Here is a 24,421-nt window from a genome sequence, read left to right on the forward strand (position 1 = left end):
AGGGCCACTTCAGTGTCTATCACAACCAGTACATGGAGGAAAATGAACTTCCATTGCTGCCCCATGGCAGGTCTCAATTAAGTATCAATGTTTTAAGGGCATGTTGCTAGTGGACCATATCAGTTAAGTACACAGTAAAACATTCTGAGACATAGCTATAATTAGTTATTACAATACAGTCCTTTAAACAAAAGCAAAAAGGTATTATAACACAGTCAATCACAATTTTCATTAAAATATAGTTTTAGACCCTACTGAAAGCCATCATAGAACCACAGAGAATGCAGTATCTCCAATTGTCAAAAAAACTCCCTTTGTGCAGTGACACCATTGTAAAGTGGTGATATACAAGCCTATTTACATGTCTTTCTATGAATGGTCTATTTCTTTCCATTTCTGAGTCAGTCTCTCTCAAGACCGTTTTAAAATATTTTCATACCCAAATAATTTCCATATAAATCCATAAAATGCATCTGAGAAAAAAAATTCTATACCCATATTCATGTAAACCTTCATTTACATGAATATGGGTATAGATTAGGAAACCATGTGCCTCTAGAACACTGGATTCCATGCTGCAATACAAGGATATTCTCTAGTTATGTATTATGTATGTGGGGAAGGGCTACAGGGAGGAAGGTAAAATGAGGTTGCAGGAGCCAGAGGGGGGAACAGAGGAGGAGTGGGACACAAGCCTGATGAGGCAGCAGGGGAGAAAGGAGCTGGTGGGAGGGTCTGATTAATAGCAGAAGTGCAAGAGGGGCAAGAGCAGAGGGAGGACATTGACAAGCTAGAAGCACAGAGGCATAAGGGCCTATAACCACTAAAGCACAATGCCACAGGACCTAAGGTTGAATCCAGGAGTCTTCAATCTCTACATTACTTTGCTGTCAGGAAATAGCTGTGAAACGCACGGCAAAGTGTGTGTTGTCCCCCTCTAGTAACTGGTCCACATAGAGGATAACAGCTTTACAGTGCTGCCAGTTACTAAATTAGCTCAAGTGACAGCAGTCTGTGCTGTGGATCTAAATGTCTGAACACTGTCAAAGGCCGAAGATGGAGCCAAAACCACATGATGGACTTTTTGCAGTTAAATTTTAACTTAGGAAACTATAATAAAAGATTAAGGGTGAAAAGTCAAGCACTCAGAAGTTTGAAAATGCCAGACTTAAGGTGTACTGTATCTGTGGAAAATGGCACTGCAGCCTCTTTTCTTGGTCTTGATGACTTCCATATCAAATTTGCTTAGTTAACAGGTAAAAAGATGTTTTCCTCTGGCAGACAGTTCTGAAAATTCAGCCTGAAAGTTGAAATTCCAGCTGTGCTATTTCTGCATCACCACAAGTAACAGATTCTACTAGATAAATTCTGCCCTCTCTTATACCTTGTGCAACCCAACTGACTTAATGGGGTTGTACAGGTGAGAGGGCAGAGGTCCCTGCAAATCAAACTTAGTAAACAATTCATTTATAGATGCACTAATCAAAGCAGAATCCTGACATTTCCCATAGCTCTATTAGCCGTGAAGGATAAGGATTAAAAAGATAGTGAAAACTTCATATTCTAGTTATAAAAATTAGATACGACAATATCTAAATCGCGAAAGTGACCTTACTAAACAGATCTATTGTCACTTCAGAGCAAAAACTACACTAAGTTGAAGCATTATACCCACTACAGATAACTCAAATTATTTTTGTCAATAAACACGGATATAAATCACCCAAGAATATGGTGACCTACAAGCAGACCACCATTTAAAAGTGTTCTTAAATTTCTGCAAATCAAAAGAAATAACTCTCAGTTACTGTACATGATGAATAACCCAAACAAAACACAGTGAAAGGAACATTCAGCACAGAGTGATTTAAATGCTCATAATTTCCCCAATTGTGTGTCATGGACATGCATCTTCACTGTTATTACTCCTCCTTGGTACACCACCCCACTTGCTTGCATACATGTCATTGTATAGTAGATGAGTATGTAGGTAGTCTATAGAAATATCATGAAGGTAATATTTTCATAGTGAGTGCTGCAAGAGTTAAGATTTTTTTAACCTTCTCATCTTTTTACCCATATGTGTGTGTGTGTGTGTTATATATAGTATTGAAAACTAAAACTAAATAAACAATAAGGCAAAACAGGCAATGAGCAATAAGATAATCACAGGAGAGCAGAAGTAAGATTATGATGCAATAGTCTTCAATTACATAATCACACAGTATTTCATAACTCCCATTCAATGCTCTGGTAGCATATACAATCTTTAAAAGCTAAACAATTGCATGGAGTGCCAATGTCCACAAACGTCCAAATGTTCTACATCACCAACAAGGAAAAAGAAATACTCTCCTATCCACCCAACATGCTCTTTTCTAGCAAAAACAATACTCAGCTTTTAGCAACACTAGTCAATTTTACAACCCTGGGGAGTTTCTATACAACAACGAGAATGGCAGATTCCTATCCTCTTGTGGATCCTCAATGAAGTCAATGGGGTTCATGCAAGAACAAAGCTTCACCTCTGCAGTCAATTTCAGGATTGGGGTCTAACTGTTGGCAGAAAAGCTGGTGGTTGAACCACCAAGAGAAGCTTACATTATATTACAGGGAATAACACAATAGCCCACCCAGAACCAATATCTTTAGGCCATGTCTAGACCAGAAAAATAGATAATGTCTTTAAAAAAATTAGCTAAAATGTGTTAAATGCCAATGCAGGCTAGGTAAAGCCTAGGGCTGACCTTGACTAGTAACATTTTTAAAATGTTTAAATCCTGTCTATACTAGTGTTTAAAAAACATGTTTGCCAACACATTTAGGCAACCAACATTTTTAGTCCATACATAGCTTTAGACAGTTGCTACTGCAGCGTTAGAACTTTGATTTTGCACAAGAGCATGGATCCAATAACAGAGAAAACTTTTAGTGAATAACTTCAGAGAATACTAATATTTCTTCAAATTTGCAGATCACCTTTAGCATAAAGGTTACTTGATCCTTCTTTTATCCTTGCTAATGCACTTTCAGTTTAAACTTGAATAAAATACTATTAAAAACATAACATTGCAGAATCAGAAAGTGATTAAATTAAAACGAAACATGTAAACTTAACTGCTCCCTTGGGCATAAGCATTACCATATAGTTTAATTACATGATAACATACTACTACTCCTCATACTACTATAATACACAATTTTCCTATAACTTTACAGCATCTAGTAATATGAGAATTGGAGAAGCCAATGAAATTGAAACTAGTTTCACACAGTAAATTTTAATTTGTCCCAAGTAAACACGTTTCAACATTTCTCTTCTACAGACTTCCAGGAGCCTTCCCTCAGCACCTTCCCAGGTGCATGTGGAATTAAGCGCCTCCTGAACAGGCCTTGTTTCAGGTAATGGGCACTTCAGTGCACTTTTTAAATATAAATCTACCTCAGCTATGCATACAAGTGCACCACTTCCTCTCAAATCATTAGGAGCTTACTGAGAAAATCCCTTTCACAACCTAACAGCCATTTTCACCATATGCCTGCGAAATCAAACCAAATTTCCATATGAAAACAGACTTGTCAATTACAGCATCAATGCCAAATTTAAACTTTCTAATCCAGACTGTAGAGCTGTTCAAAACCACATCATCGGATTGTTTATTATAAGGAAATGGGGGAGGGATAGTTCAGTGGTTTGAGCATTGGCCTGCTAAACCCAGGGTTGTGAGTTCAATCCTTGAGGGGGGCCACTTAGGGATCTGGGGCAAAATTGGTCCTGCTAGTGAAGGCAGGGGGCTGGACTCGATGACCTTTCGGGGTCCCTTCCAGCTCTATGAGATAGGTATATCTCCATACATTATTAGTATTTGGCTCTTGCTATCCTAACTGAAAGATCTATGAAACATTTTTGCTCAAGCTTATTATGAGAATTTCCGTGCAGTCACAGGCCAACTCTGGGAAATTTCAACACAATAGATGAAAGCTTCAGAATTAAAATTAATTGAAAACAGAATTTAGAACTGAGATGCTTAATTATGCAAGCAGTTACTGCTTTCTAACAACTTTTGTGATGAGACCAAACTACCACAAAGGAGTTCTAAAATCAGGGCCAGTCACCTTAACCCATCCTACTACATCTACATGCAACATAGACTCTATATTCTTATGTCACGTTCCTGAACTAAGAATAATTTCCTGTAGTTTGTACAAAAAACCTACAAGTGCACACTTTGGGCCAGATTCTACAAACACTTATGGACAAAAAACAACTTTATTCACAGGAGCAGCCCCATTGAAATCCACTTCCATGAGAAAGTTATTCACCTGAATAAGTACTGCAGGATTAAGCCTTTTTTTAAAAAATTACACACTTCCAAGGCACAGAAGATTTCATCTGCCAAACCACATACATTTACATAATTTAATCCAAAATTATGTTTAAATTCCTCCAACATTTAATTGCCAAGCATAGCATTTTCTAAATATATAATTAGTTCAAATTTTCAGAGATAACATAGACATATTTAATCTATCCTATGCTGCCCTTTGTGCAGAAAAAAATTGTCAGTAAACTATATAATAAAAGAAAGTTTATTTAAACACTGTGAGGTCTGTCAAGAGAAGAAAGTTGCAACCCTTTAATCTACAGGAGTGATTTTACTGATTTAGTTAAACTCGTGCAAATCCCTTTGTGGATATTGTTATTTTAGTTTAGCTTAAACCAATTCCTAATCAATTTAAACTGAGCTGGTTTAAAGCCAAAATAAGTGTGTACACAGATTTTTGCATTAGTTTAAAATCTCATTTTTAGTTAAATCATTGCAACTTTCTTATGTAAAGGTCTAAAATTAAAATTTAGAAATTTAGAGATCTATCTAAGCCAAACTTTAGTATCTCAATTTGTCATGCCTAATTTTGACATGTCTAATTTTGTCATTTTTATATAAGTATTTTCTGATCATCAATGATAAAGAATTCAGAGGAGACAATGTAACTGTTGCAGCACGGATCAAAGTTAAAACATTAAAGGCCAGCTCCAGCTCCACCACCTCTCTTTTACTCTACACAGCCCTATATCTGAAATATCAGAAGCAACATAAAAACTAGGATCCCAATACACGAAAGCCAATCATTTTCTCCAATGTCAGAAAAGGCACCTCTCTCCCAAACATGTTATAATGTCCAATGCTGAGTGAAAGTTAATGCTGAGTTAGCTAATACTACATAATGGATGCTCCATTTTTCTACAATGGTCACTGTACTACCAGTGTTTAATTCATTACACAGCAAAGCAAATTAAAGTGTCTAGATCATCACATTAAAAAACTATGCTTAAAAAAAAACAAAACGCGCAAAAAACAAAAACTCAGGTGAGAAAAAGTATAAAATGGGAATATTACCAGCTTCTACAGTACTTTCTTCACAAGTATGTTGGGAAGAGAAAATCATTACTGTTTGAAATTCTGATACTATGATGAGCATCACAGAGAAGTCCACAAGGAAATTAATAATTCTGTGTTTCGCGTAGGGTTTGGGTGGTCTGAGGTAAATACGACATGGGGCCACACACTTAACTGTGATAACAAAATAATATATTTCTACCCATTCAGTGAGCACCGGCCATCCTAGGTACTGAATGAGATGGATGGATCCTGTGGGGAAAAAATAGCAAGTGAGCATGTAATCAAAGATCTTACCATCATGCATATGAACAAGAGGACCAAAACTTAAAAGTTGCATGGGAAACCTTAAATGTTGGCTTTCCCAACTTTTGAGTGCTTGACTTTGCAACCTTGTTCTTTGAATGTATAGTGTCTGGCATTTTGTTTTTCAGTAATTCCTACATTTTTGGGAAGCAATCTGAAAAAAATCCCATCAGTGAACTTATACTGGCTGCTCACATGGATCATCAGCAGTGATGGTACCTTGACAGACCTGTTCCAGTTAAGCTAACAGAACAATTGAAGGGATCGCTTCTTGGCTCTATGAGCTAAGATGTGAAAAAATTATCTAAGTTACATCTGCTCTATGGCAGACGTGGGTAAACTATGGCCCGCGGGACCGTCCTGCCCGGCCCCTGAGCTCCCGGCCGGGGAGCCTTGTCCCCAGCCCCTCCCATGCGGTCTCCCCTCCCCGGCAGCCACGCCGCCGCACAGGCCACGCTCTAGCTCACCGCTCCCGCTGGGCAGCGTGGGGAGCGTAGCTGGCTCTGGTCGGGTGTCACGGCTGCGAGCTCCTGCTGCTGGTAAGGGGGCGGGGAGCAGGGGGGTTGGGTAAGGGAGTGGGGGGGGTCCTGGGAGGCAATCAGGGAGGAGGGGGCAGAGGTTCGGGGGGGGGGCGGTCATGGGATGGGGAACAGGGAGGGGTGGGAGTGGGAGTCCCGGGGCGGACCTGTTGGGGGGGGCCTGTCAGGGGGCGGGGATGTGGATAGGGGTCGGGAGGGCAGTCAGGGGACAGGGAACAGGGCAGGTTGGATAAGGGGGTGGGATCCTGGGGGGCAGTTAGGGGCGGGGGGTCCCAGGAGGGGGTGGTCAGGAGACGAGGAGCAGAGGGCAGTTGGATAGGGGGTGGGAGTCCCGGGGGCGCTGTCAGGGGGCGGGGGTGTGGATAGGGGTTGGGGCAGTCAGGGGACAGGGACCAGGGGGTTTGGATAGGGGGCGTGGGTCCCGGGAGGGGGCGGTCAGGGGACAAGGAGCGGGGGGGTTGGATGGTTTGGGGGTTCTGAGGGGGGCAGGGCAATCAGGGGGTGGGAAGTGGGAGGGGGTGGATAGGGGGCAGGGGCCAGGCTGTTTGGGGAGGCACAGTCTTTCCTACCTGGCCCTCCATACAGTTGTGCAACCCCGATGTGGCCCTCGGGCCAAAAAGTTTGCCCACCCAGCATATAGGACAGGGGTCGGCCCGCGCTGCTTCTCACCGCCCCCATTGGCCCGGGACGGCGAACCGCGGCTAGTGGGGGCCGCGATCGGCTGAACCTGCCGCGTCAGCAGGTAAATAAAACTGGCCCGGCCCGCCAGGGTGCTTACCCTGGCGAGCCGCGTGCCCAACGTTGCCGACCCTGATATAGGAGATGAAACACCTAGCCAGTATGTTTTACTGCTACTTGCTGTCAGCAGAGGAATACTGGGACTCAAACTGTGGGTTCTACAGTAGATCCTCAAAGATATGAGCACCAGAGTTACAGACTGACCAGTGAACCAGACACCATGGGAAACTGGAAGTAACCAATCAGGCAGCAGCGGAGACAAAAAAAATGCAAATACTGTACTGTGCCTGTATTGCATACCCCTCCACCCCCACGCACAGAGTACCCACTTACAGCGAGAAAGTGAAGAGGCTGAGATTCACAGGCAAAGCTGTGAGCCCCTGCTGCCAGCCCAAGGCAGCCGGAGCAGGAGCTGCACCGGGGTCTGTGCTGCTTTCCTGTAAGCCATGGGTGCTGTTTTCACATACACACCCTGCCCTCGGGGGCGACACTGTTCTCACACACACACACCCCGGGAGGGAGACATGTTTTCAAAGGACAGAGTCTCCCTCCTCTCAATTCCAGTGCTCAGTGCCCCAAAGGTCTCCAACACCCTGGAAGCAGTTGCAGAAAACATATTGCTCAGCTCTAGTACTCTGGACTGGGGCATGCCCAATGTATATTGGATCTTTAGAGAATTTAGCTGCCAAACTCTAACAGGCCTCTACTAAGCATGTACAAGTAGCAATATTCTTAAAACTCATCCAACTGTGGGTGGATTTTCATGGAACAGTAAAAGGCACCTCCTAAACCTGGGCCTTTCCATGTCAAGTTTCCAATCCCTGCTTCAAAGCAGGGAGGTGCTAAAACTTCTCAATAAAACAGATGAGAGATTTTTTTTAAAATATTGGCAAAACAATGTACTTTTCCCTAACCTCACTCTCAGAGATAGCTCCATTTGATTTTGCTGAAATTTCAAAAATCAGCCAGAGACCTGGCATGGAAAGTTTAAGTCCAAACAGACAAAGCAACTGAAAACAGGCACTGACAATGGAAACTGTTAGGCAATCTTAACTATACGCATTGCCGCTGTGCCTACAAGGAAAGGACCAGCACAAAAAAATGTGACTGATACACAACATTACAGGAAAAAAGCTGACAGTGAATTTCAAGTGAACTATAATTATCAGTTTCTGATGATGTCAAACAAGCAGCATGAAAATCAAATGGATCTTGACGTTATAAGAATCTCCAAGATGCGTCTTCAATCATAGCTTACCTATTTTAATTACGTACATGCTACCAACAGCACCAACTCCTTTGCTGAACATCCCAATTGCTATCACAGACTTCCACTCTTGCAGCTCTGACCCCAGACCTTGCAATACTCACTTAAGACATTTCTCTATTATAACCTATTTGCATCAGAATGTCACACTTTGCAGTAGCTCCTACATTTAAACTTTTTTATATTAAAAGATTATGGAAAATAAACCTAATTAACTTTAGTAAAACAGTAAAATGTAAAAGGAATCACTGGCACCAAGTAAGCAAACCAGAATCCTGCTTTATTTTAGCCAATTAGTCACTCGATATATGAGAGCCTTCTGAACATTCCATTTCAAAAGAACCCAGCATTACTGATCATGTACTGTTGAAATCAATTGAAATCTTTCCACTGATTTCAGTAGCTTTTCGATCAGGCCCTAAGACAAGCACACAAGTTCTTTGCTGAATCAGTGCCTAAAACAGTTTTCTCGTGTTCTCTCCCTAAAGTGTTAAGAACTTATATTAAACTGAACTACAATAGTAAATATGAACGAAACCTTTTTTATTTTTATTTTTATTTTTTTTACTAACCCTGCCAACGTAAACTCAAAGGACAAAATCCTGATCCCACTGAAAACAAAGGGAATTTTGCCACTAGCTTCAATAGGATCAGGATTTCACCCAGAATGTCCACTGATTTTAAGGAAAAATAGGACACAAGTTTAAGTTCAAACTTTGAGATTCAAAAACCAGTTACAACTTTGTACATTTCCTCTATATTTGAGATTAATTAAACCTTGTCACATATTACAACCCTCCTTTTTGACGAACAAAAAAACTCAAATGCAACCTAACAGCTCAGAAGTAGAGACTGAAAGTTTAAGTTCCAAAAGGGTATCACAAGTTACATTTAAAAAATGATAGCTAAGATATTTGCGTAAGTTAAAACTTACAAAAAAAGCTTAGGAAGAAAGACAATGTTTACCCTACATAGTTTTTACCTCATCTGTTTATGAATTCTTTTATGTTTATTAGTATTATTTATTGTTATACCATACCTGTAAATCCAAGTTGTATTATTTATTATCAAAAGCCATAGATAGACAGATCTTAACCTATCAAGTCTGGAAACAAATACTAAATATAATTATTGTTTGGGATCCTTACTCTCCACTGTGATGCACGAGTTTCTAGCCATATCATCAGCTATCAGACCTCAGAACTGCCAAAGGCCCAAGGACAGAATATTTCCAGAACTTAAACCAGCATAGTTGAATGAGTAAATCTTACATTTGAAGGGAAAGGAAAAGGCATTTTTGCAGCAGATCATTAAAACCAAAAAACTTACACCTGTTTGAAAGCTATTTAGAATATTAGTGACAAATAAGAATGTTTAGTGGTCAGTGCATAGGTGAGGCAGTCAAAGGCACAAAATACACTATCATGCAGGTTCAGCAATTTTTCAGATTTGGTGAGATCTGATGTGGATATCCTCAATATACATGAAAATCAATAATGGCATGGGGTGAAAAAAGTTTCATTTCAGCTTGTCGGCATTTTCGGCCTGGTCTACACTGGGGGGAGGGGAGGGAGGGAGGGGTCGATCCAAGATACGCAACTTCAGCTACGAGAATAGCATAGCTGAAGTCGACGTATCTTAGATCGACTTAGATTCACTTACTTCGCATCCTCGTGGCGTGGGATCGACGGCCGCCGCTCCCCCGTCGACTCCGCTTTCACCTCTCGCCATGGTGGAGTTCCGGAGTCGACGGCAGAGCGATCGGGGATCGATCACTACCTGCCGATCCAGCGCGTAGTGTAGACGTACCCTTAATGTGTGACAGCACCATGATTCAGTTATTCAGGTCACCAAATGAGTATCCCATATGTTCTATCTGTCATTTTTAAGGGTTTTATACAATTATTTAAAAACCTATTGGTATAAAAAAATAATTCATATCCTTCCTCATGTAAAGTCAAGCTACCTTCATTACCACAAGTTCACTGCACAGACCTCAAAGGAAAAACTTAAAAAACATTAAGTTACCTAAGAACTTTTTCATACGTAGTATTTTGATTTTATGAAGTGATATTTATTAACCTAAAAGACCAGGAAACAAGTGCCTTATACCCAGGACTGCAAAGCTACAAAATTTGCTACAGAATCTGCCTGTTCCTGAAGCTGTGCAGCAGATTCTAAGCTTTCCTTTAAAAAATTATTCTAACCTTTGCAGTCTTCCAAATATGAAGCACATGAAAACTGTTTCATGGTTGTCTTCCTGAGCCTGCAGACAGCCTGAAGCAGTGGCTCTGAGAGATGTGAATTGCCATCAATCACCTCCAGCTTCTGATTAAATTTCCTCCTTTTTCCCCAAATGTGGAAGCCCCTCTATCACTCCCAATTTACATTGGTTTGAGGCTCAACAAGCGCAAATCTGTGAAATACAGCAGCTGTATAAAACTGAAAGAATGTTGGAAGTAGAACTGGTGGACAAAGGTTAATATGCAAACAGTAGGAGAGGCAGTCACTGGCACATGAAAAAAGCAGCTTTGTCACATGAATCTAACTACAACATACTCAGTATGTGAATTTTACAACACAGTTACAATGTTTAAATATCCTCCCTGCAACCTATGCCATAAAGCTCACTGTGCTACTATCAACTGATGCACAGATTCATGTAAAGACAATTCTCTGACCCATTATTCATTTGCTTTTATAAGGCTTCCTTTTGTTTCTATTCCTTTACAATGAAGGCTACCTCCTAAACATAGGGCAGCAAAAGAACACTAGGAGCATCAGTAGCTAAATGCATGTGTGGTTTTTGTAAGGTACAATATTGAAGATAGATATTTATATACATCAAATAGCAGTTAGATCTGGAAAGTATCGAGTTATGAACACCACAGAAATGAAGGTTGTGCATAATTCTGAACAAAACGTTATAGTAGTTCTTTCAAAAGTTTACAACTGAACATTGACTTAATACAGCTTTGAAACTTTACTATGTAGAAGAAAAAATCTGCTTTTAACCATCTTAATTTAAATGAAACAATCACAGAAAGTTTCCTTGCTTTGTCAATTTTTTTTTAATTTCCCTTTTTTAGTAGTTTACATTTAACACAGTACTGTACTTGCTTTTGGGGGTGGGGGGGAGGTAGGAGTCTCTGCTGCTGCTTGATTGCATATTTCCAGTTCCAAATGAGGTGTGTGGTTGACAGGTCAGTTCATAACTGGCATTCGTAACTCGGAGGTTCTACTGTACTTTGTATTGAAGATTACTTCCATTACCCACAGGTAACTATGCTGCTACTTCTCAATTTCTTGTATTATAAATTTTAACATTCTCAAGATATATAATATGTATATTCTAAGCACATACATATAGTGGCATCCTTTTTAAAAATACCTGGTAAAGAAATACGTTTGCAAAAAAATGTGTAATTATACTGAAGACTTGTTTAAAAAAAATGTCAATACATAAAGAGATAAAATGCTGTTCATCTGACGTGGTAAAAGAATTAATTAGGTAAATTAATAGATTTTATGCTTATCAAAATTCTTTAATGCCTCTTAACGGTTTTTTTGGGCAAAATAGTTATCCATTTACTTTTTGGATACCAATACACTATTACATCTACCATTATAAAGATACAAAACAGATGAGCCAAAAAAATCTGGCTCATCTGTGTTTTTGAGTACTCAGCTCACAGTATTTTACTATTCACTATTAAAGCATTTGTCAATTGACTGGAGAACGCTGAACTGAAGGTGTAAAGCATTTTGAGCTTCTGTAACAAACAGGAACTAAGATTGACAACAACACTGCAACAGAGATTGGTGTTTCCATTTTCCAGATGAGGAAACAGAGGCACTGAAGCTGGCTCAGACCAATATAGAACCCATATATTCTGTCTACTAGCTCTGTACTTTAAACCACAAGCCCATCTTTCCAGACTGCTTTCTTACTATCCTATTTCCACAGAACTAAGATTTAATAGAGCCATTCATTTTAACTGAAGGAAAAAATATGAATATATGTTTACTTAAGCTACCAATCCACTTACACACATGCTACAAAAATAAACATGTGGCAATTAGCTGAATATTTGCCTCAATTTTTCACATTTAATAATCTGGGGAAAGCCAACTGCATAGATCTCTAAAATCACAAGTAAATCAATACCAGAAAGTGAAAGATACACAAATATACACCTTAGACTGAATGAATTATAGATTGTCATCAGTGCACCTCTCACTTTTGCTTGCTCTTGTGGTGTACATTTGTGGTTTCCTGGCAATGTACCGTATATACTTGTTCATAAGCCGAATATTTTTGGTAAAAATATGAAGCATCAAAGAGCGGGGGTCGGCTTATAAACGGGCCTACACCAAAATTTGATGATTTTAAACTCTATGGAATCATTGAATTGAATATCTAATACAGCGATCGGCAACCTTTGGCCCGTGGCCCGCCGGGGTAAGCACCCTGGCCGTTCGGGCCGGTTTGTTTACCTACCGCGTCCGCAGGTTCGGCCGATCGCGGCTCCCAATGGCCGCGGTTCGCCGCTCCAGGCCAATGTGGGTGGCGGGAAGCGGCGTGGGCCGAGGGATGTGCTGGCCGCTGCTGGCCGCTGCCCCCATTGGCCTAGAGCGGCGAACCGTGGCCAGTGGGAGCCGTGATCGGCCGAACCTGCAGACGCGGCAGGTAAACAAACTGGCCCGGCCCTCCAGGGTGCTTACCCCGGCGGGCCGTGTGCCAAAGGTTGCCGATCCCTGATCTAATACATTGTCATTTTGTTTACCTGGAGTGTCTGCAGACATGGAGCCCCACAGCTCCCTGTGGCCGCGGTTCGCCATTCCCAGCCAATGGGAGCTGCATGAAATGGCGCCACTTCCTGAAGCTCCCATTGGCTGGGAACAGCAAACCGCGGCCACAAGGAACTGAGGGGCTCCATGCCTGCAGACACTCCAAGTAAACAAAACGTCCCAACTCACCAGCAGCTTACCCTGATGGGCCAGGAGCCAAAGTTTTCCAACCCTTGAAATATAGGATTGGCTTATGAAAGGGTCATACAGTTTTTGCTATTTTTACCTATCCATTTTGGGGGGGATCGGCTTATAAACGAATGGGCTAATGAACGAGTCTATACGGTAACTATTAACATGCAAGACTCCCAGATTCATTGCTAACTTTGAGTTCCATCATGTCAATTTTGTTCTTCACATGGTTTGTGGTCACTCTTATAACAGCAATACTAGCATTGTATCCCATTTCAAAATAACAGTTTAAAAAAAAATCAAAGCTAAGTGATAAGAAATAAGTTATCTTTTTTTTTTTTTTTTGAGAAGTGTAAAAAGGTCCTTTAAGTGGGAATGAACTACACTGTGCTACAACTTTTTTTCCCCATTAAACACTACAGCTACCCCGCTAGAGGCAGACATTTAAAATTATTAAACACCATTTTGCAACTGATCAGTATACTGTTTTTTAGCATGATTATTTCTGTAATTTGATACCTCTGGAAAATTTAGTAGGCAGCAAGTACCTCCACTTCACTCTTCAACCTGGATGATCTACCCTTAATACACCTGGGTCCTAATAAACACACACTAATGCTGTATGGCTCAAGAGTTAAGAATTTTTTTAAACCAGGATATGATGCTGCAAAACAAATTTTGGGCTTCTTTTTTTAAAAGAAATACAAATAAAACAATTTGACCCCAGACACCTAGATATTACAGGTTGGTTACAAATATCCCCTGGGATTACTTAATGCAGCTATTTTTAAAAAATAAAGATGGGTATAGCAACAATCCCATGTTTACAAATGCAAGCTTCCCCAATAGCACTTAAGAATTTTTTATATTTTGGTATCTTATACTGGCAAGATTAGAAAAAAACACTAACCATATTACTCCTGCAAAAAGTTATTATGGGACAATCTAATAAATAGTGAAACATGATCACAATGAGTCAAATTAGTATTGTAGCAAGTAGATAACTGGACTAGCAAGAGGGCCTTTTCCAAAGGTAAGTTTATTTTGTGGGAAAAGTGTTAAGTTGTCATCAGAAACATGACCTGCAATTCTTCAGGATCAGGCAGGTCAAGTAGAAACTTGACTACCCATGAGTGTTTTCATCTTGGTCCAGGCCTAAAAATACTGACTCCCAAGACAAATATTTTTGAACATAGAACTCAAAGCATTAAAGTGGTACACAAGATCTGATGTATTCTGCTTTCTTATTCTTAAATGACCCATATAGGGTCATTTAAAAGGTGGTCACTTAGAAATTCGATTTTTTTTAAATTAGTGAGCTAAAAAAAATCAAGTTGACAGAACCCCTGTTTAATAAAGTTAATGGGGACTTTTTAAAACATCAACACTAGCTCACTTGGACTCACTTTACTGTACACTCAACAACCTAATATAATGTACTTGACACAGTTCTACATACAGAAAATATTGACCTATTCCCACAAAAACAGATCATTTCTTGAATATTATTAATCATCAGTAGTATGCAATGAATGATTAAAGTCATGAAAGGAAAACTAAGTCAGTAATGCTTCGCTAGTTAGATGATTTAGAATGATTTTTGCAGCAAACAGTAAACAAAGCAAAAGAAGTAGTGAGGTCTGACCACCCGATCACCTTATTACACCAAGCTGGGAAGGGTTACGCACAACACACGGCAGTGCCAGCAACAATAGCAATATACTCTCCCCAGAGCTTTAAATCTAGATTCTGGTCTGTTGAGCCGTGTCCCTTCATGGATGAGATTAGACTCCCGATTCCCTCCTGGCTCGGGGAGTCAAGCCGAGATTCCCCCCACACTCGCCTCTTCCACAAGGGCAGATGTGTCTCGGTGTCATTTCCACCCTCGTGTAAAAGGCGCAAACAAGCACGTCCCCCCGACGAGCGCACACACAAACACAGCGCAGCAACACGCTGGGGGTGCTTGTTGAGTCACAACCAGACGACCATGCCCTACTCCCTCCCACCCAAGAACACAGGCAACCTCCCAGCGCCCCAGCCTGCATACGCACGCCCCCCAGTCACACAATACACGCTCTCCACCCGGCCCCAGCTACCTCCGCGTCCGCAGCCTCCACCCGCCCCACCGAGGCGCTGCCCACGCCGAGCTTGTTTCCAAGCAAGCGCCTCACGTCACAGACACCGGGCGAGTCCCCCGATCGCAGCCCTCCGCTCGTTGCTTAGCCCACACGCCCCGCTCCCGTGCACACAGGACGTGCGACCCCCGCGGCCCTAGCCACCCCCGCAGCCGCCTGGCTCTGAGCCGGGGAAGGGGGAGCGGCGCTGGCTCCGGCGGCCGGGATGCGAGTCACACCCCGGAGCAGAGGGCAGTTACCTCCCGGGCACTTGGGGCAGGAGAAGCCGCCGCTGCAGGGGGCGGAGAGGACCGGCTCTGCAGGCGCCGAGGGCTCGCTGGGGCTGTCCGGACGGCGGCGAGTGCCCCCAGCGCGCTGACCCCTTCGGATCCTGCCCGGCCGCCCTCCCCGCCTGCGGTGCGAGCAGAAAAAATGGGGTCAGAGGGGGAGGGCGCAGCCCGAGAGGGGTTCCGAGTCAGAGGGAAACGGCGGCGGAAACCGCCCCGGCGGTAGCGGCGGCGGCGATACACACAGCGCACGCCCCTTCCCGCCCCGCCCCCCGCCAGCCACGGGAGGCGGCGCTAAGAGAGATGGCGGGGCGGGGCGCGGACTCCAGCGCAGGAACGAGCCGAAGGAGAGTAGGGGGCGGGGCGAAGGGAAGGAATAGGGCGGGGGCACATGAGGGCACACTCGCAGGTGGGCGGGGCCTGAATGACACGAGGAAGGAGGGGAAATGTGATTGGAGAAAGGAGGGAAACCACGGTCTCGGGAGCCACCCCTTTCCGAAGACTCCCTTTTCCACTAGAGAGCGACAGGCCTCTCAGCCAATCAGCGCAGAGACCGGTGGAACTGGGAACAAGCCAATAAGAAGCGTTGGGTGACTCACGCGACTGCAGACTTAACTGCTTCAATAAAACACGGGGTCTGTACGGTAAGCGGCGCGCCTCGTCCTGTTCCTTGGAGCGGCTGCCCACGCCTTGCGGGGAGGCGCCTCTGGCGAAGGAGCGTCTTTGCTGTGGGTGTCAGTCCCGCCAGTGCAGGCAGCTATCTTCTGCCGCTGCCGGGAGCGGCTGCAGTGCCGGCACCGCCTGCAAGAGACTCGCAGCGAGCTGTCCCGTGAAAAACCTGCGGTTCCAGCCGGTGGGTTGCGAAGCTCCGTTTGGAAACGTGACCCCCTAAAGGAAAATAAGCCCCATTGGGGTCTGGAAGACCAGCCATGTTGGGTCTGCCCAATGGGCCTCCGGCTCAGTAGCCGCTCTTTGACTCGGGTCAGTGTCTGATGCCTCACAGGGAACGAACAGAACAGGGCAATTAGCAAGTGAGCCATCCCCTGTCATCCAGTCCCAGCTTCTGGCAGTCAGGTTTAGGGACACCCAGGGGCATGGGATTGTTTCTCTGACCATCTTGGTTATTAGCTATTGATGGACCTGTGTATGCTCCGTGAATTTACCTAATTCTTTTTTTGAACCCAGTTAAACTTTTGGCCTTCGCAACATTTCTTGGCCACCAGTTCCACAGGCTGACTGTGTGTTGTGTGAAGTACTTCCTTGTGTTGGTTTAATCTGCTATTAATTTCATCATGTGACCCCCTGTGTTATGTGACAATGTAAGTAACACTTCCCTATCCACTTTCTCCATATGGTTAATGATTTTATAGACCTCTATTATATCCCCCCTTAGTCATCTCTTTTCTCAACTGAACAATGCAAAGTCTTTTTAATCTTTCCTCCACAGGAAGCTGTTCCATCCCCCCCATTATTTTAGTTGCTACTCTCAGTACTTTGTCCAATTCTATCATTTTTTTTTTAATGGGTGATCAGAATTGCACACAGTATTCAAGGTGTTGGCCTACCATCGATTTATATAATGCATGATATTTTCAGTCTTATCTATCCTTTTCCTAATGATTCCTAACATTTAAGTTTATTTTGTTGCTGCACATTGAGCAGAGGTTTTCAGAGAACTAACCACACTAACTTCAAGATCTCTTTTTTTGAGTGGTAACACTGAATGTTGACCCCTTCATTTCATATGTATAGTGAGGATTGTTTTCCAATGTGCATTACTTTGCATTTATCAGCATTGAATTTCATCTGCCATTTTGTTGCTAGTCACCCAGTTTTGTGAACTCCCTTTGTAAGTCTTCATGGTCAGCTTTGGACTTAACACTCTTAAGTAATTTTGTATTGTTTATAGACTTTGCCACCTCATTGTTTGCCCCCTTTTCAGATCGTTTATGAATATGTTGAACAGCACCAGTCCCAGGACAGATCCTTGGGAGACCCTTTTATTTACGTCTATTCATTGTGAAAACTGACCATTTATTCCTACTCTTTCTTTCCTATTTTTTTAACCATTTACTGATCCATGAGAGGACCTTCCCTCTTATGCCATGATGGCTTATTTTGCTTAAAATCCTTTGGAGAGGGGCCTTGTCAAAGGCCTTCTGAAAATCCACATACACTATATCCATTGGATCACCCTTGTCCACAAATTTGTTGAGCCCCTCAAAGCATTCTAATACATAGGTGAAGCATGATTTCCCTTTACAAAAGTGTTGACTTTTCCCCAACAAATCATGTTCATCTAGGTGTCTGATAATTCTGTTCATAGTTTCAAATCTGTTTGCCTGGTTCTGAAGTTAGGTATACCAGCCTGTAATTGCCAGGATTGCTTCTGGAGCCTTTTTAAAAAATTGGCATTACAGTAGCAATCCTCCAGTCACCTGATACAGAAACTGATTTAAGTGATAAACTACATACCACAGTTAATTTGCAATTTCATATTTGAGTTCCTTCAGAACTCTTGGGAGAATACGATCTTGTCCGGGTGACCTTTCCTGTATAATGTATCAAAACCACCTCTATTGACACCTCAATCTGGGATGGTTCTTCAGATTTGTCACCTAAAAAATGGCTCAGGTGTGGGAATCTCCCTCACGTCCTCTGCAGTGAAGATTGCTGCCAAGTATTTTAGCTTCTGCACAACAGCTTTGTCTTCCTTTGAATGCTTCCTTGAATCAGCCCCACTGATTGTTTGGTAGGTTTCCTGCTCCTGCTGTATTTTAAAAAAAAAAAAATCTGTTTGCCTGTATGTCTTTTGCTAGTTGGTCTTCAAATTCTTTTTTGGGCCTGCTTAGTTATACTTTTACACTTGACTTGCCACAGTTTATGCTCCTATTTTCTTCAGTAGGATTTGACTTTACTTCTTTTACACTGTTGTTTACCTAGAGTGCTAGTTGTCTGGTCCTCTAACTGAGGAGTGGTGGTGTGGTGTTGTGTTTTTTTTTGGGGGGGGGGGGGGGGGGGGGGGAAGTGTTGTCTCCTTTTTAGGAGACTTGTGTTGTGAGCTCTGAGTAATGAGCTTTGATCATAGGATTTGATAATAGGGGACCCTTCACTTCTACTCTTGAAAATTTAGATCCGAAATTGAAACTCCTTATGCAGGTTATAGAGGTATTTACACTGCAGGAAGGAAGGAATCCTCTCCCTTTTAACTTTTCCTGCATCAGTAATTCATAGTGCCTTCCCCAGTTGGGCACCAGAAGCTGGAAAGGTATATATGTAAAATTAGCTGCTTTACATGGGGGCATCTGCCTCTTGCAGATGGCCTTCTGTGTACATTCCATTGGTCCACGGAGTGTTTAATTTATGGGCCACTTCTAAGGTTCCTCTATCAGAAGCATCACACCTTTGCATCATCTCAGTCCAGCACCATGATGCCATCAGGTCCTGCTGTCAGGGGCCTTCTGCAGTTTACTGTGTACTTTCTTTCACCTTTAGTGTTTGCTCTATCCTCTATCTATCCTAGTCCCTTCTGCCACCATTCCCACTCTCCACCATCAATTCCTGCATGCTCCTGCCAACCTCGTCTCTGCCTCTCAGTATTCCTTGTCCCATCCTTTCTTACCTAAGACTTAATCCCACCCTGCCTTCATCCCATAACCCATTATGTGTATGTACACATTGATATTAAAATGCTGCCTAAACTGATGCATAGAAATAGTGATATACACAAATAAGTTGATTGAGGCAAATGTCTCCCTTTCCCTTCCCAACACACACATTGTCTTGTGTTTTAACTGCAAGCTCTTCCTGTCATAGACTACTCCTTACTTTACATTTGTACGGCAAAACGAAGCTGCTGTCCTGGTTGAAGCCTCTAGGCTCTGTTTTATAAACACTATAATAGAGATCATACCTGTGCAGATGAAAGAATTTTGCTCTTGGCACTTTTCTTATTCCATCCCTCCCCCACACCTGCCCAGGTAGGAGGATAGAGCTTTGAACAGGTGAGGTAACTACCTGTTTCAACACCTTGACCTTCATGATTTTAGAGAAACAAAGGAAGGAAAAATCAAATAAACTCCTTGCATCTGCTGTGCCCCTCACCTGAAGGTGGAAAGTATAGTAATTGTTTTGAATGTTTAAATATATATTGGTATTATAAAATTGAGTTTTAAGAAATGCATAAAGGATTAGATAGAATATGTAAATAGGATAGGGGCAGCTGTCGCATCTTATTGCTTGCACAAAACCATAGTGTAGTGCAGTGGTTCCCAAACTTGTTCCGCTGCTTGTGCCGGCCGCCGCTTCCAGCAGCTCCCATTGGCCTGGAGCAGCGAACTGCGGCCACTGGGAGCCGCGACTGGCTGAACCTGCGGACGCGGCAGGTAAACAAACCGGCCCGGCCCACCAGGGGCTTTCCCTGCACAAGCAGCGGAACAAGTTTGGGAAGCACTGGTGTAGTGGAGCACATGAGTATTCCCCATGTTCACCAGAAAAATTTAGAAATACAGGAGAAGTGCTCAAATGTGAGGGTATGCAAGGAGCTGGTGCTTGCTGTATTACTTTAGATAATATAAATTGGTCAAAGATGTCAGCATAGTCCAATCACTGTCCAACATTAAACAAGGTCCAGGCTTTAGTGACAGAGACCTCAGCCTGCTTAGCGCCATGGCAACCACCCCATTAGAAATCCTTTTAATCTTTTATGAAAGATAAGGAAATAAGAAAAACAATTAAAGCATTTGAAATGTAGAGTATTAAAATTAAAGCCTTATTGAACATCCCTTGTTCCCTCTCTTTAGCTGGAAAGAATTTTTCCAACAGAAAACCCCCCTGGTATGACAGAATCTCATATGGTAATAACTGTCCTGGGGCAAGTGACTGGTTCTTTGGGACTAGGAGTAACCTAGAGTATTGTGATTTTTGGAGTAAAGGACCATCTATTACAAGGGTAGGCTTACTTGGGTGACTAAATAGATCAGAGTACCTAAAGGGACTGTCTGACTCCATGGTTAGGCTGTTATAATGCCCGAGTTCACGCTTTGTACTTGGTTGGGGAAATCTAAATACCGAGCTCATAACCAATTTGGGGTTTGTGCCCAGCTTCTTAACAGTCTGCCCTGAGGATAGTACTTATTCCTGTGAGCCACTCCAGACAACTTAACCCCCTAGCATCATTATTTTGTCCACCAATTAGCCCTCAAATCCAACACATCAATTTTGGTTTACAGATTTCTGGTTCTACACTTTTTTTTGTTTACCAGGCATTATCCTAATAGTCTGAGTTGCATCAGTAGGCCTTTTCACTTGGACTAATTCAGTCTGTCTTCAGTTTTTTGGGGGAAGGAAGTCAGTAAAATCAATATTTGTCACAACAACATATAACATCTTATGAACTTTTTTTTTTTTACAGTTGAACTCACAATTTGGGTAAATTTGTAGACCTCCATCACCACAACAAGACCTGCCTCTCAGTTTTAGCCATCAAGGGTAAAACCCAGCTCTAGCTTCTTCCAGCTATTTTTTAATAGACTTCACTTTATTCTTATTTCCCCCTTCCGTGTTCTCAATGTTTTTTAGTTAATTTAGTGTAGCTTTTAAGTAGTTGTGTGGTCAATTATATTCTATTTTTCAGTTTCCTTTTTAAGTTTATTTTGTTCTTAGTTCCAAAAGGAATTGCCAGTTGGTACCGAAGGATGGCCAGAAAGTTAACTGGATTGAAATAGCATCTTTCATGTAATATAAATATCTATTACAAACATTTCTGGAGCTCTGCCTTAGAGAGACTGAGCTACTGGGGAGATGAAGGTGGTGCAAAACAGAGCACCGCAAGAGTTCAAGGGGACAGAATCTATACTTCATTCTTTCTTGATTTAAATAAGCCCTTCAAGCAATTCCACCTGACTGACCCTTAGAATTATCAGTAGGGGAATAGGGGTGAATGAGATCCAGTAAGACATTGGATCAAAAAGGTCAGAAGGAGGAGTCTAGTTAGGCTAAGCATCAGAGTGACGCAGTCCCACTAGACACCCCCTTAGTGCTGTGAAGTAAAGGGCCATCACCATTCCTCTGGAGCCCCAACAATTTAACTCCTGACAGCACTAAGGCAGCAGTGGTGCTGAGGATGACACCGACTTCTCCCTTTGAGAGAGAAAAATCACATCATTTCTTCCCATCTTGGTACAAAATTCTCAATTGTGAAACATACTGACTACTCTGCAGAAGGTGTGTGTGTGAAGCTAACCTCAATGCCACCGAGTCTCATTCATTCATATGCGTGGGGAATCTTCCCCTATTACCTTATTGAGCACAGATTCTTCCTTGGAATGGCTTTTTTCCATGGAAGTCAAAGGTTTCCTTCCTCACCACCTCAGAGGGGGACTCTGGAGTCACAGAAGGAGTAGAGCTGGTTGAAGAGTGTTGTGTACAAAGTTTTACAGCTGAAAAATACAATTTCATCAAAACAGCTCAGTACTTCAAGGGTGCATATGTACAGCTGCAATGGCTGTACAGTCAGAATTCTGTCCAAGACAAACTTGTAACTATAGACTTATGGGGAATTGGTCAACCTTTGGGTTGACCAGCAGGTATACACTCCAGTCCCTCAAATAAAATAAAGTTCTGTTGAGAAGAAAGGAACTAGTTCTGTCATGAGCAAATAAAGGTCTTGCTTCAGTCTGATTCTGAGTTTATTGGGCAGAATCTTTCCTCAAATTCTTTATCAATTCCCAATCATACATGGACAAATTCTTACAGAATTACTGTAGTTATTGATACCTACACAGCAATTTTCTGAACAGGTTGTTGAACTCAACTTTCATAAATCTGAGTTTTGCAGGTAAGAGCTGTAGATGTCTAACAAAAATGCAAGGTATTTCACTGCTCTTTATTTTGGCCCAATAGTTTACTTGATCAGTAATACAGTAAAACCTGTAATTCTAGAATGCAGTCAGGTGTCAGGCAGTGAAGGAACAGGAGACAGAGTGGCAAAGTTGTATAGTTCTTCACTTGTCTTAATCTGAAAAAAAGAGTGGTTTGTAGCATAAAATTGAATTAAATTGTTTTACTGGTTACAATGGAAGAAGTGGATCACTGCTCCCTGTAGAATGTGTTTACACCCTAAATCATTAAAAACACACACATACCATACATCAAGTAAAATAGAGAAGATGTCATTGCTTGATTTCCATAACACTGAACAACATTCATGCATGCTTATCAAAGTTGAAGCACTTTGCTTCAGAGTTAAATCCCAGTCTGTCAATTATTGCCTTCATGGCTTTTCAATGTTTTGAAAATATCTTGTGCATATAGTAAAGTGGCAGTTTGTCAGTATAACAAGTCCCTTAATTTTGCAAAGACTTTATTTTATGAAGTGTTTTATCACAAAATTGACAAGCACCAGAAGTGTAATTTCCCACCAGGACCTTCAACTGCTAAGTTTCAGTATTCATTGTTTTGCACTGGGGAGTCTTCAGCTGCAGTTGCCAGAGGGTTATAAAGTGTCTTAACTTCTGTACTTTGTTCAGATGCCATGTTAAAATATAATTGTTAAATATTTTATATTTCAATACTGCTTTTTGGAAGAGTCTCTATTAATCTGACTGCAAAATGCATTAAACATCTAATATAAAGAAACATAACAGAAAATTAAACAATCTAATATTTATATAGATTTACACTTTGCACCTTTGCATATATTCATACTCTTGTCACCTGCTTGATGTAATAAATACATACATGGTTTAAGATCTGGAATACAAATGTATTTCAGGCTACTGTGCAGTGTTTCCATTTGCCTTTATAACAGCCATTATTCAAGTTACAGCTTTGAGCCTTCCTGGTTTTGTTGACTCATCACAAGGTATGCTGTTGATCTTTCTGCTTATGTCAAAGAAGAAGAATTCAAGAGTTGGCGTGAATGCTTTGTAGATCAAGCTGTGTATTGTATTATTTCTCTCCACTCGCCTGGAAGGAGGATGTTAAGTTTAACCATTCACTCCATTACCCTGTATCTTGGAATTATCTCTCCCACCCACCTCTTGTTTCCCTATTGATTAAATCAACTGCAGTGACTAATAACCAAGCTTGGATTCTACTACACAGAAGGAGTATGTAAAAAGCACCACAAAAGTATATTAACAGAGCACCTGTCTTATATGCCAAACCTCACATTATCCAACCATTCTTTCCACTGCTATTCCTCAAAGATTCCACCCACAGGCTCTCCTAATCATTCCCCAAATAGGTAATATGAACAGCCAGGCACTGACAGGGAAGTTCACTGGGGGGGGGGGAGAACCTTACACTTTCTCAGCTGCTTCTTGTAAGCACCTTCCCCTCAAATGGTTTCCAGAGGAAATCCCATTGGCTGTCTTCTACTCCCACCTCTACCTGCCTTCTCTCTGCTCCCAGTAAGGGTGCCCTAGCCTGAAGGATGGAGCAAAATGTTCCATAATGCTAAGGTGTGCTGAATATGGCTAGGAGCTCTGTCAAATACAACAGGAGAGAAAAATGGGTTGAGGGAGAACAATATTGAACTGGATTGCTAAGAATATCACAACAGAATTATTCCTCTGACCTACTAATTATTTTTTCATTTAGCATAATCAAGAATATGTTGTGATTCATTTTTTGTATTGCAGTAGCATTCAGAGGCTCCAAGCCACAATGTGCTAGGCACTGTGCAAACATAGGAATACACACTGTCTCTGCACTGAGGATAAGGGGGAGGAAGTTACATCCATAATGAGATACATCTTTTTCTAGTAGGTTTGTCTAATTCAGA

General features: G+C 42.0%; 1 protein-coding gene across 1 annotated transcript in view; it reads right to left on the reverse strand.

The window, feature by feature from the left end:
• CSNK1G3 (casein kinase 1 gamma 3) overlaps positions 1 to 15,850 on the reverse strand; it is a 138,913-nt gene extending 123,063 nt beyond the window's left edge. Inside the window, exon 1 of the mRNA XM_024193382.1 lies at positions 15,607 to 15,850. The gene's annotated coding sequence lies outside the window, so the exon portion shown is untranslated. The remainder of the gene's footprint in view (positions 1 to 15,606) is intronic.
• Between the last annotated feature and the right edge of the window lie 8,571 nt (positions 15,851 to 24,421).

Source organism: Terrapene carolina, unplaced genomic scaffold (assembly GCF_002925995.2).
Source record: "Terrapene carolina triunguis isolate 2854851 unplaced genomic scaffold, T_m_triunguis-2.0 Scaffold113, whole genome shotgun sequence".
Classification (NCBI taxonomy): Eukaryota; Metazoa; Chordata; order Testudines; family Emydidae; genus Terrapene; species Terrapene triunguis.